The sequence below is a fragment of the Podarcis filfolensis genome (genome assembly GCF_964270895.1).
Source record: "Podarcis filfolensis genome assembly, chromosome: 13".
Lineage (NCBI taxonomy): Eukaryota > Metazoa > Chordata > Lepidosauria > Squamata > Lacertidae > Podarcis > Podarcis filfolensis.
This window is the reverse complement of record NC_139615.1, coordinates 49,061,708-49,076,185: the sequence shown is the minus strand read 5'-3', so window position 1 is coordinate 49,076,185 and position 14,478 is coordinate 49,061,708. Positions and strand designations below refer to the sequence as shown.

The following is a 14,478-nucleotide window of genomic DNA, read 5'->3' as shown; positions in this document are numbered from 1 at the left end:
ATTTCTCTGGAGCATCACTTGGTAGAAACAGCTTTGACTCTGAGGTTTTCCAAAATGTGCAACCAATACCTATCCTTGCAAATGGAAAAGTTATCATGCCACTGCACGTAGAATAAGAAAACATCTAAGGGGAGAGAATTATTTCACAGATGAAGGGGAAAGGCAAACAGACAAAGGGAAACAATCAAAACCAAAGGCAAGGCATTAAATGAGATCAAGCAAAACAATCTCCAAGCCATCACTGATTTTCTTAAATATTGCCTTTTACTAACCACTTTGTCACAATGAAACACTCCATTATTTGAGAATACAAACAACAGATGAGCCGGCTGCTTTTATCACCAGGAGCAAGGATGGCCAAGAGGGAGAAGTATTTTAGCATCAAATACCCACAGGCTGAATAATAAGACGAGCGAGCTTGTACGTGACAGCGACATGAAACATTAGATTCCAACTTCCTAATAAATTGTATGACACAGCTTAAAGAAATCTAATTTTATCTCAGCCTCCCACACAGTAAATCCTCCCACCACATTTCTTTGGTTCTGCCCTACTTCTTTCCTCTATAATTAGCTGCTTAAAAGGTTTTGGATCATGCTAATAATGGACAATTTAGATATGCAGAAAATGAAGTGTTTTCTGGTCTTTTAAAGCTGCACAGCACAATTGTCATTAAAACAGAAACTAAGAAATTGTGAAGAGTTTCTTTGCAAGAGCAGTAAGGGCAGCTGTGGAATTTATAAGAAGGTAACTGCATTTCCAGCTAGGCAACAAGAAAGGCATTATCATTACCGAGGGTATGGTACAATCTTAAACTATCCTGGATCTGAGTAGATTGGTCTAGAACAGCCTCCCCCAGCCTGGTACTCTTCAGATGTTTTGGACTACAGTCTAAGCCAGTATGGCTTTTGTTGTTGTTGGTTAGTCGTTTAGTCATGTCCGACTCTTCGTGACCCCCTGGACCAGAGCACGCCAGGCACTCCTGTCTTCCACTGCCTCACGCAGTTTGGTCAAACACATGCTGGTAGCTTCAAAAACACTGTCCAACCATCTCGTCCTCTGTCGTCCCCTTCTCCTTGTGCCGTCAATCTTTCCCAACATCAGGGTCTTTTCCAGAGAGTCTTCTCTTCTCATGAGGTGGCCAAAGTATTGGAGCCTCAGCTTCAGGATCTGTCCTTCCAGTGAGCACTCAGGGCTGATTTCCTTCAGAATGGAGAGGTTTGATCTTCTTGCAGTCCATGGGACTCTCAAGAGTCTCCTTCAGCACCACAATTCAAAAGCATCAATTCTTTGGCGATCAGCTTTCTTTATGGTCCAGCTCTCACATCCCCAGTATGGCTTAGGGAAGGCCCAATAAATTTTGCTTCCTGAGGCAAAATACAAGATGGCACCACATTCCAGACTGGCAGTCAAAACCACACTGCCAATGGGACAGCAAACCCCACACGCAGCAGGTAGGCTTAGGGGCTGCAGGGCAGCTCTGGCATCCCCACAACTTGCTGTTGCCCCCTGCCCATCCCTGAGCCGACCTCCTCCGTCTGTCCAATGGTGGGGTGTTAGCCCTGAGCATGGCCAACGATCAGGGATGATGGGAGTTGTTGTCCAAAACATCTGGAGGGAACCAGCTTGTGGAAGTATTAAATACTTGTGTTCACCCACAGCTTTTGCCCACTTCTGTCACAACCTCAAAGCTAAGCATTAAGTGGAGGGTGGGGGGTTTGCCATCTTTTTGCTGGCCATTCTTAGGTGCAGTTGCTCTCCATCAATTTACTTCTGGGCCAGGGTGCTGTTAAAAGCATAGGTGCACAACAAGAAATAGGTGCACAACATAGATGCATTAATGCATAATACATCTGGGTTTGTTGCTAAAGCATTATATATTGATATTACAGATGCTACCATGGTCACCCTCAGTTCTCTTCTGAAGAAATAGTCTGCCATGCTTCTCATTTTTGCAATTTGTAGGTTGCTTTCCTTGTGTGGACAGAATGTTTGAGGCTTATGGTGCCTTTTGTAATAAACAGCTTGAGGTCCTCAAATGCAGCAGTATCCTCTTGCAGGACCCTATGATTTATTCTTGTCATCCCCCTTTAAAATTTGTACTGCTTTTGCTGGACAGATTTGAACTGCCAAACTGCTTTCTTTAGTCTACCTTTGGCCTACCAGCTGGGATGTGATCTTGAGATGGAGAATGAAATGGGGGGGGGGGATTCCCAAGCAGAAAGTGTTGTACCACTGGGTGACTGCAGTTATATTCATGTAGTGTGAGTAAATGCATGTCTTGGTCACAAGGTAAACATTTCTAGAAACCCTAAATGACTGCACTGTAAAACAAATCTCTCCAGAATACTGGTTGAAAGGGGTTATTCAAAACCATCATAACAGACAGAATGTATGTCACAGAGTACCAAGTCCCAGAAGATGCCAGCATGGTTAATGAGTAGAGTCAAGAAAGCTATTAGAGACGAAAAGTCTGTTTTCAAGAAGTGAAAGTTTTAAACCAAATGAGAACAAAAAGAAGTGGAACGCAACCACTGGCAAAAAAAATATGCAAGTAGACGATAAGGGATGCAAAGAAGAAGAATTTGAGGAGCATACTGCTGAAAACATTTAAATCAGCAATAAAAATGTTTTAAGTACAGGTGACAACCATTTTAGGCATAATCAACTGATGCACGATCACTGATGCGCAGATCCTTTTGGACCCAGAAAAGGTTGGAACAGGTGGAATGGGGGATGGAACAGGGGCAAGGCAGGCCAGAATGGGACGTAACAGGGCTCTGCCAATATGCACAGGGGCCAGGTATTGAACCCCTGTGCAATATGGTTGTCACCTTTACATTAGTAGCCAAAGATCAGAGAGGGAAGCACTTGGACCTTTGGATGACAAGGGATTCAAAGATGTGCTAAAGGAGGACCAGGAGATTGCAGGGAAGCTGAAAGAGTTATTTGCATCCGTCTTCACAGTAGAAGACCATGGGCAGATTCCTGCGCCTGAACTAACTTTCACAGAAAAGTAGCCTGAGGAACTGAGGCAAATAGGGGTGACCAAAAAAAAAAAGTTCTTGGCCTCGTTGACAAATTAAAAATCAACATATCATCGGAGCCAGATGGTATCCAGCCAAGAGTAAAATATTAGATGGCTTATCTTCTAACCGAAATATGTAACTTGTCATAATTGCCTTCTGTGCCTGAGAACTGGCCAATGCTGCATTTTTTAAAAAGGGATTTAGGAAATTGCAGGCCACTTAGCTTAATGCCTGAGCAGGGGAAACTGATGAGAAACACCCCCCCCCCATCTCTCATAAGGAAGAGTGTCTTGTATCATCAGACTGCTAGCAAATATTTACCTTGGATAAATTTAAAAAGAGCAAATTAAAATTAAAAGCAGTTCAGTGTTTATGTAAGCGTTTATGTTAATTAGCTGGAGAAGTTAGTGTTTGTTGTTTTCTTACCATCTGAGCTATTTTAATCTGTGTAATTATCTGGAGTTTTCCTTCCTTGTTGAGTTTTGTTTTAGTAAAGTCTGTGTATGATTTTATGAAATTTGGTCTGGACCCTTTAATTTTTACCACACTTTTCGGACCACGGGCCACCCACCGCATTTTCACATCCAGCACATGACATGGCAGCAAACTGGGATTTGTAACCGAGTCCACACAGGGAGTTGCACCTCACCCTGACTCCCTGATCAGTGTGTCTGTATTATACACTTTTCAAATGCATGATCGTCTCAGACATTATAAATTTCAATGTTCTGTTAACAAAAAACAAAAAACCTTAAGCACAAACCTAAATATGTGTGAAGTGGCTTTAAATCTCTTAAGATAAACAGCTTCATTTGCTGTAGTTGATGGGCAGTAGCCTCATTGGTCCCTCCAGAGATCCTTTTTATTGTGAGTTCATGATAGCTTGTGCTCATTATGCTATTGGGGCAGTAACACATGGTCCTGTTTTCAATACCATTTGTGCCTGCAAAAGTTTTGGGGCGATCACGCCGCTTCATTTCTAATCAGTGCATTTTCCATAGCTCTGTGGTGAAATCTCATTAGCCTCTTATACCACAAATGTTCTGCCTCCTTCTTTTTGTCCTTCTTTCGTTGCACTATACAGTTGTACCTCAGGTTACATACGCTTCAGGTTACAGACTCCACTAACCCAGTACCTCAAGTTAAGAACTTTGCTACAGGATGAGAACAGAAATCGTGCGGTGGCAGCGGGAGGCCCCATTAGCTAAAGTGGTACCTCAGGTTAAGAACAGTTTCAGGTTAAGAACGGACCTCCAAAACGAATTAAGTTCTTAACCCGAGGTACCATTGTAACTCCTCCAGACATCAATAATGTGGTAGCATCAAGGAAGCATCACAGAGCAAGCCAAAGCAGAACAACTCTGCGCTATTATTGTGTCAAGATCATATTGCGTGTTAAGATCCCAAGACCTTCCCCAATAAATAAAGACACAATTGATACGGAATTTAGTTTAAGGGTATTGGCATAATTTTGGCCACAACTTTATTGATTACAGATTGTGAGTGGTTTGCTTAGGCATTGGTTCCCGACTAGTTGCAGCTGACCTCAGCAGGGCAGCACTGACGCCTGGGCTCCAGCAGAGGTCAGTAAGGGAAAACATCCTGGGGGAGCATTGGACCAGGTTCAGACTCAAGCTCACCCCAAATGCTCCCAGGGACCCTGGCATGGCCCTAACCCCTGGAAGGGGACCAGACAAAAGTAAGGCGAGCCCCTGGATTCCTTTAATGGAATACCCTTTTGCTCATTGGAGGGACAGGTGTGACAACCTTCCCTCACCACACCTTGAACCAATGCCTAACCGCCAAACCTTACGAAGTTGTGACTATTTGCTATGCGGCAGGCAAAACCCAAGTGGCACCAGCCAATCAGCCAAATGGGAAAATTCCTACCAGGCCCCTGTCCCAAAAGCAGATGACCCATGATGGCATAGCAAGGTCATAAAGGTAAAGGGACCCCTGATCATTAGGTCCAGTTGTGGCCGACTCTGGGGTTGCGGCGCTCATCTCACTTTATTGACCAAGGGAGCTTCCAGGCCATGTGGCCAGCATGACTAAGCCGTTTCTGGCGAACCAGAGCAGCGCACGGAAATGCCGTTTACCTTCCCGCCGGAGAGGTACCTATTTATCTACTTGCACTTTGACATGCTTTCGAACTGCTAGGTTGGCAGGAGCTGAGACCCAGCAACGGGAGCTCACCCCGTCACGGGGATTCAAACCGCCGACCTTCTGATCAGCAAGTCCTAGGCTCTGTGGTTTAACCCACAGCACCACCCACGTCCCAGCAAGGTCATAATGAACCCTAAATATAGGGAGGGTGGGTGGGTGATTTGATGCACGAGGCGAAAAGAGGAAGCTCAATGCAATGCACAGCCGTATATATGGGTCCCTCGGTTAATGCATGAAACGATCCCATTGGCCAGATTTACCCCAGCAACCGAGGGTTATTGTGGCTATCCAATCACTCATACCCACAACATCAGGGAGGTCAGCCTTGATGATCTCACAGCAAAGTGTGCCCTCTGGAAGGAGGACACGATTTGCAGAACACACCCACAATAAAGCACCAGTCTGAAGAAACCCAGTGGCATGGCCTGTGAATCAGTGGAGCAAATTCCTTCCCACAGTGTTAAGAATCAGCTTATTAAAAGCAAGCAGAGTTTCTTATGGGATCTGTAAATTTAGCTCCCCGAAAGATGGAGGCAAAAGGTAAAACCTCCATAGGGACTTAAAGTGTCTGGTGTGTTGAAGATCTGGCTGCGTCTTCTTGCCAATCTTCTCAGGTAGTCAAAATGAACTGGTAAACAATTTGTACACATGATTATCAAGGAGCGTATTTGCAATTCATTGGCTTGTGTTGGACCTTGAAAGACTGCACCATACTTAAAGTAAGGGGAAGATAGGGGATTTTTTTGAGAAAAGGTCAGTTCTTTATTAAATCTATTTTTCAAGGTGAATGCAAAGCCTGAAAGCCTGTGGCCTCTTGGTACGTGTTGCAAATCAAGTTTGTTCGGTCAAACTTAAACAATCAGCACCAAGCAGTTCTGTGATTTAGTCTTTGAAATCGCCGTGTACACATCACAATCTTGGGGGATAAAGCTTAGCTGCATATTGAAAAGATAGCCTGATATATTGAGAATATTTTCCATCACCAGCGTCTTATGATCTGCCTCAAATACCTGCTTCTCCTTTGTTTAGTTTTCTTGAACTCACCTTCAAGACAGGTAGCATGATCCCTCAGAAATTTTGTAAAATAAAAGCTGGCAGTGCAATGAATTGACTGTCTGCCCAAATATTTTAAATGATTTAGGAAGGAATCATTGCATCCATTTAATGTAGAATGAACTGAAGACACAGGTTTATCCAAAAATTGAATTTGCCTCTACAGCCCAATCATATTCATATTCACTCAAAAATAAGGTCTGTTGTGTTCAATGAAGCTTTGTCACACAGAACCAAAACTGACACTGCCTGTCACTGTAAAATTCCCTAGACTTAGATCTCCATTCACATCTCAAGCACCAACCTCCAGCTATAGAAGGAGCAGCTGGCAGAGGAAAGTGGGGTGCCTTCTAATGTTTTCTATGGGTTAAGCAAGTGTTATCTGTGCATATGTGCTGGACCCGGCAAGCCTCATGATCCAATGGATGGGATGTTTTCCCCATCTGTCAACCATGACCTCAACTGTCCATAGAGCATTAAAAGAGGCATTGCTTTGGAACTGTTTGATATGCTTTCTTTAGCTACTTCCTATTTCTCGCTCCTTATATATATTTTTTTAAACTGGGCAATTTTGCCCTTTGCCAGCCTTCCACCAGTTCCTCCTAGATTCTCTCTACTCTGGTGGTTGAATTGGGAATGGACTTGGGTGGAGAAGAGGGGCAGCTGAGGCTGGGGTCAGACTGCTGACTGGCTGCAAGTCTGGCAGGAAGGTGCAGGGAGAGAACCTTCCTACCTCTTGAAGGATCAAAGGCTCCCATAAGCAGAAGTTTCGATCCTGGGCAGCGCTGCTTGCTGGCTGTTGCTGCTCTGCTGCAGAAGATGCAATGTGCATGGAAACGCAAAGGAACAGCAGCACCCAGCAAGATGGAAAGGCCCTGTGGGAGCAGCCCCCTTCCTGCTCTCAGTTCCTGCTCCTCATGACCATATGTTGAAGACAGGGTTCTTAGGACCCATAGCCCCACACCCCAGTTGCTTTGAGGATGTATCCAGGACAGGTGGTCTCCAGGTCATCACAGTTTGTGGTCCAGGTCACAGAATAGATGGAGGAGCCTGTGCCCAGACCGGGCGCAAGTCCAGTAGGAAACACAGGTTGGCTGCCTCTTAATGTATGAAATAGACAGGCAAAATGTCTTTGTGCATTTCATTGACTGAGAAGTACTGTCAGTCTTGGCTGTTCAACAGGAAAACTCTTCGCAGTGTCCTCCTATTTGCTCTTTGGCTTTTCTTTCTTTCTTTCTTTTTTTTTGCAGGTCTAGCTAAGTGTCAGGCTCCATTGCTTCCTATCCCTAGCATCAGTTCTGTTCCGTTAAAGTGGAACATTTTAATTGCTCTTTTTTTCTGAGACAGGGGGAGTCTAGTCTAAATATATCTCAAGGGTGTGTGGGGGGACATTTGACATAGCTACTATAATTAAGCATTCAACAAGAGCCAACAAATAAACTTTAAAAATAAACCGAATCCTTGACTGTGTTACTTTTTCTGTCAGGAAACATTTTGAGGCCTTGTTGGCTCCCTTCTTAACTTGCAGAGTGAACCTGAACAATTACGGCTCCTTCCCAGTTTTGAACAAAGATACTCCTTTTTTTAAAGGCTTTCCTGTTTTAAAAGTAATGAAGCATTGCTTGTCTAAAGCCACTCTTAACAGTTTAAGCACATATTAAATGCTGGAGAATGCCTTGTTTAAAAAAGTGGCTAAGTGCTGTTTTGTTTTGTTTCGTTTAGCTGCTGTCTTGTATTCAATACATTGACTTATGAAATGTCTCGGGAACTATTTTACATAGCAAGACTTCATCTCTTCACATCTCGACCTAATTTCATGTGGGTGACATGGAGGGAAAACTAGAGAAAGGGGGAGTGAGAAAGAGAGAGAAAGGGCTGACAGAGCTCAGGTTTAAATACCATGTAGGAGCCCCATTGCTGAAATATATTTTGGCCTCCACATATCTTGCCCATAATCAATATTCTCACCTCTGGTGCCACTCAAATGGGTTTCCAGAAACAGATGCCTACGTTGTTGGAAAGCCTTGACTTGTGACACTAATTGGAATTTTAAAGGAACTCATCACAGGGAGGAGAGAGACTACACAAAGAGGCATTGTTAAATAATTACACTGTTCCGTTGCATATTATATAGCCAGCATAGTTCTTTTACACTTCCTAAAATATCTGAAATAGGGTGCTGCCAACCAACCATCTCTCTCTGAAAATTGCACACATTAAAATGCATTTCATTCTCACTGAAAATTCCATTAGAGCCAGACAAAGATATTTTACTGCCCTCAAAGGAGATGTAAGGCACAACCCAAGTTATGCATCTCAGGGGTTCCCTGCAATGCTATAGAGTTTGCTGGTATGGAACAAATAAGTCCGCCTGGTCCTCTTTTGTGACGCTGCAAGGAATCCTGGGATGCAGACACACAACTACATTCAGGCACATCTGCATATCTGGCATACCTTAGGCTTCCTAGGCAAAAGCAATGATCGATGCCACAGCGCACAAAATGAACTGTCCAATTTACCCTTTAATTTATCTTAAGATTGGGTTCCCTAACCCACCTGGGATCCTTTTTCGCAGCCTGGCAGGGAGAGTGTGTGTGGAGGGGTGCAGGCTTACTCCATCCTGGCATGACCACACTGCCAAGCGAGGAGGTGTGGCCACGTTGGCAATGGGAGGAGGAACCTTCTCCCCAAGAGCCGATGGTTCATGCTTGGCTTTTGTGGAGACCAGGCCCACGAGTGGACTGGAGTGAAAACTGGCCTTCTTTTGGTCGTGGGCTATTTAAATGGGCCTGCCCTCTTTGTCCACGGTGTTTCTTGGGTTAATGAGTTGCCATTAAGTACCTTGTGGGGTATAGGATAGAAAAGATGTTTCAGGCATAATGCTGAAAATGCCTCATTGAGACATACAATGTGGACCTTTCCAATGATAGGTTTGGTCTGAAATTGCTGTCTGTATCCATTTCATATTGGCAAAATCCTTGATGTTTACCAGTATCCATTTACTTTTAAATTGTATTCCCATAGTATGGGGATTAATGGCAGGACAACACATTATGTTATGCCAGCATATATATCCTAGCTTTTGCCCACTATAAGGTTTCTCTTGTCCTGTTACCGTTATCAAGAGAAGCTATTGGCACTCCATAGCCTATTAACCAGTTGATGAATTAATTAATCTGACTAAAGTATTCAGAAACCTAAGCAAGCCAAGGACACTTGAAAATATCAGAAACATCTATATCTGAAAAAGAATCAATCACAGAACACTGTCAGAAACAAGGAGTGTTGTTACCTAATCTATTTAAGTTTTCGGTCTGAATTCTACTTTGTCTTCAGGTTCTGAGTCAATGAGAAAGCTATAATCCCAAACGGAAGTGGCCACCAGACGTCTCTCCATCCAATTAAAGCTGCTCGGCATCTTTAAGTTTCCTTCTGTTTCCTCCCTGTTGGATCCCTCCACTTCTTTGGAGGTCCTGCTGCCAAGATGTGCCCCTCTGGCTGCAACACAAGACACGAGGGTTCAGAAAAGCTCCCATGTCCTGTGTTGTAGCCGGAGGTCTCACAAGAGTTCACAGAAATTGTCCGTGCGGATCTGCTCGTCTTTTCTCGGGCAGCCAAATTCATTGTTTGCCAACCTACAAAAGGAGAGAAGTGCAGAAGTCAGCAGTTTGGGCCGACTGTGCTGATAATACTTTGTGCTGAGGCTTTTTGTTGACACCACTCTCTCGGAAACAATCCAATCAGCTTCCAACCTGCGCAGCCTATGATTACAGGGCTGGCGCAGCGCAGGGGTTAAGAGACAAGGTTGTGCTGCGATGCCATGGTTCAGATTCACAGGAGACAAGCCTCACTCCCACCCCAAGTTTGCAATGTGGGAATAACCACCCCAACATTCCTTATAGGGCGATTACACATAAAGCTTACTAAAATGTATGTGAAGGACTTTGAAATGCCCTCTGAGGGGTTGTAATAAGATTCATGTTGTCTCACAAAATTCAACCGCTTAAAAAGAACAAAAACCGGCAAGACTGCTATTAGCTAAAAATTGGAAATCTCAAGAAATACCAACGGTAGAAGAATGACAGATGGAGATATTGTAATTTTTGGATCTGGCTGACCTGACTGGAAGAATCCGCGATCAGGAAGAAGAGGAACACCAAGAAGAGTGGAAGAAATTTAAAGATTATTTAACTAAATATTGTAATATAAGATAATTAGAAGATACTTGAAAGTATCAAACAGGCCTAGGATTAGAATAAGAATGTTGTACAGTAATATGGATTTAAGTCAATGAAAAAAGAGAGGAAGATAGTAGATTGAAGGAGTTAATTGTAGTAGAAGGATGATTTTGGAGAACTGTTACGGGGGGTTACAATGAAACTCAGGGGGGATACGAGGAAGTCAGTTAATAATGGAATTTAAAATGAACTTTAGAAGGAATATGTGTTTTTATTTTTGTTTTTTGTTTTTTCTTTTAGTATTGTAATGTCTTTTCTTTTGTATGTTTTATATGTTATATCTGTTAAAATAAATAAATTTTTTGAAAAAAATAAAATAAAAAGAACAAAAACCCAGTTCATACAGCGTAACACTTGAAAAACAAATGCACACAGGAATTCTTCCATTCTGAGAATCAGAAAGTCCCACTTTGCCAGTTTGTGTAAGAGAAGCTGCAATCTGGCATGTGCTGCCTGTTCTGACGTTGCACTGGCCATGCGAGTACAGTATTCATGCAAGTGAATTCTGTGTAATATTGTTCGAATAGACTCTTCAGAGGCGTAACTTGAAGTTGCTTCCATTTGCTACAGGTGTTCCACCTTGGAGCTGAAAGGAACCTTGCTTTCTCGTGGTGATATTCCCCCCTCATTTCTGACTGTCTATATTTTACGATGTTTGAACTCAAATAGTATTGCTAAGTTCAGGGTCAATAACATTCCATTATTTTCTCTCTCCCCCCCCCCGCCACTCTTTCTGTAATGTTATATAGCCATTTATTTAGCAGACAAGGAATGACACTCATGAGAAGGGAGAGAGAGGGAGAGATTTGCCAAAGGCTTATGAGTGAATGACTCACCTGGGGAAAGGGTCATGTCCAAGGTTCACACTATATGCCTTTGTGTTATAGAATACAAGTTCAAGTTTTTCAAGTTCAAGTTTTATTGCGGCAAAAGCCAGTGACACTAAACACCACAAGATCAAACAAAAAGAAATCAACAACAACATCAGAAAAAAAAAGATTACACAAGGGAACTTCGCAGTGTGCCATTCAACAGAAGAGATTTACGCTTCCTGATTACTAAAGTGCAAAATTTAGCCACCTCATATGATATTGAGCTTGAAGAATCTTCCAGAAGGTATTTTCGTAGAATTTCGGGGGAGGATTCCAAATAATGTTGTAGGGGTGTAAATTTTGCTAAAAGCGGCAAAATAAGTTGAACTCGTTCTTCACTATAAAATTCGCAAAATAGAAGGATGTGTGTGACAGACTCTACCTTATTAGACATACAGGGGCAGAGACGCGCATGCATTGGTACCCGCGTGAATTTGCCGTACAGCACTGCTGAGGGCATTGTCTCAAAGCGGGCTCTAGAGAAAGCCCATCTATAAGCTTCGTTAGTGATGTTAGTTGAGTAAGGGGCAGGTGCAAAATTAGGCCAAGCTTTTAAGCATCTATACGTCTCCGGGAGTAGGGCGACTTCTTGTTGTAATTCGACATCGTAAAGTCTCTGAGTGATAATTGCTTTTGCCTTGTTCGGAGTTTCAATAAAAAGATTTTCAGGGTTTAGGCCAATTTGTTTGATCTTATTAGTTATTTGCATAAGCCAAGGAGGATAGGGAGCTGCGGCCAGGAAGCAAGGTAACAGTCCCTTAGGATTGTAATGGATTTTCAGCCAGAGGGATATTGCTTGCTCCCAGACTTTTAATTCTACTCTGGGCAGTCCTGCCTCTTGCCTTAAGACTGCATTAGGTGTACACTTTGGGGTAGCAAATAATGATCTTAAGAATTTTGATTGTACTGTTTCAAGGGTCTTAAGGTTGGCAGAGGGGCTAATTTGAGAGCCATACAGGAGTTGGGCTAAAGATTTTGCCTGAAAAACTTTTAGGGCCATTGGGAGGAAGCCAGAACTTTCCCTGGCATTTCTGTATAATGTAGCATTAAGAGGGAACAGAAAGCCGGTCTTGCCTCTGATTCCTATAAGGTGGAATATCCAATGGGAAGAGCAGCTCGATATTTCTCATTCAGCAAATAACCAAGCCTTGAACTTAAAAACGTAGTTTTTGAGAGCTCACACGACAGAAAAAGCTGCAAACATACCGATTCGCTCTTAAATCCATCCAAAGGAAACACCCCAAAATTTGCATTTCTTGTTTTTGTGGGCCTGCAAGTCATTTCCAACAGAAGTGCCTTAAGATGCAATACAATGGGGGGAGGGGAGAGTTAAATGCCAAACCAGCAAGTACATTGCTGTACATTACACTAAAGACCACCAATTTGAAAGCCAGACAAGATAACTGCTATTTCTCTGTCTCCCTTAACAATTTCTGTAGTAGATATAATTATTTTTTGTTCCAGAATTTTGACATAGTACCACATAGTACTATGTGGTCTCTTGGCTGGTTGATCTTGCTTCTCCAAATGCACACAAAGAACTGAGAAACAAAGAGTCCTTAATCACCATTTGGGTGAAGGTGACCTACTAAAACATCAGTAATGATAACCAGCTATGTAAGCTGAGAGAATTTGACAAATTACATATGCAATTTACTCAAACACTTTAGCACAAAGAGGTGGGTTTTTTTGTTTCTTTGGTGGGCTGTCTTTGTTTCTTATCTGCTTCAAATGTCTTTCATGTCTGTCAGCTTTGTTCACTCGCAGTGTTATCTTGCGCAGAATAAAGTCCACGGCAAGACAAGCACAGGGGACCTCACATCTGGAAACGGAACAATCTTGCAGATATCCTTCTCTACTAAAGGCAATGCTTTTTGCTAATGACGAGTCCTGGTCACTGGAACAGTTTGGCTCAAGGGTTTTCAGTTTGCCTCCAGGCTTACACCCCACGTACCTTGGGATTGAGCCTGAGAATTAGGGAAAGCGGGGAGGGAATTGATAAAGCTTGGTGACACTCAATGATTGAAAAACAAAAGGAGATATGATATTACAGTATTCCTTTTAACTGGTCCACAGCAAAGTGTTATTGTCAGCTCCCCTCAGTATTTTTCAGAATGCATCCTGCATCCTAAACACTCACAGGGAATAAAAAGAAACCGATACTGGAAAAGCATGCTGGGAAAGGGGCTGAAACTTCTGGCTTCCAACCATACAGACCCTGAAACAGGTCAATCCCAGAGATCCAGCAACCTTGCCTGTTGATCTGTATCTGCAATCCAAGGATCTCGACACCATTTCTCAAATCTTTCCGTAGACTTAATAATGAAAAGTATGATGCATGCAGTTTCAGCTGAGCTTGAGTCTGGACTAGGATCCTGAGCCCTGTGTTTTGATTCGATACATTATATCCAATCACACCGTATTGTCAGGGTTTGGGCTACTGGCATTGGCTCTGGGTTACGATTCGCAGCTTGGGGGGTTTAGACAGCCAATCACGTTGAGAGAGGGAGTGGCCCAGGCCTTCAGAAATGTATATAAGCCATTGCTTTGCCCGTTTGACTGTTCTGTTCTGCTTGCCACCAGGTCAATAAAGTTGTTTGCTGCGTCTCGCCTTGTAGAAACCCACATACACTTCAAAAAAGGATTCATTTGAAGAAGACTAGGCCTTTCTCCCTGTAGTCCTGTGCTCTCAACAGTCATAAGAAAGCTAAGGAATATTGGCTTCATAATGATTTGTATAAAACCATAACAGCTGCTTCTGCCTTACAAATTCCCAGGCTGGGCCTGTTGATGTGCTTAAGGAATAATCAATATACTAGAGTCTTGCTTCCCTGAGTTACTTGGCTTCACAAATTAAGTTAAGAGTGTCAATTCAGTCTAATGCAGCAAACGCCGGCAAAGTTGAAAATGAAAGCATTATTTGTGAAGATCAAAATTCTTATGATTCGATGAAAATATTGTTCTGTGTAATTTGCTTACTGTTGTGTCAGGGACACAGGACCTCACTGCAAGGCCTGAGGCTGGGTCCTAGCACCAAACTGTATGTTATGTTAAACACTGTTTTCAAAAAAGCATACTGAAGGCAGCCCTGTTTAGGGAAGTTTTTAATATTTAATGCTG

The 14,478-nt window shown here is 42.9% G+C and overlaps 1 long non-coding RNA gene across 1 annotated transcript in view; it reads right to left on the bottom strand.

Moving 5' to 3' along the window:
• Nucleotides 1–9,729, bottom strand: part of LOC310748237 — a 32,054-nt gene extending 22,325 nt beyond the window's left edge. Inside the window, exon 1 of the long non-coding RNA XR_014541234.1 lies at nt 9,541–9,729. This is a non-coding gene — a long non-coding RNA (uncharacterized lncRNA). The remainder of the gene's footprint in view (nt 1–9,540) is intronic.
• Between the last annotated feature and the right edge of the window lie 4,749 nt (nt 9,730–14,478).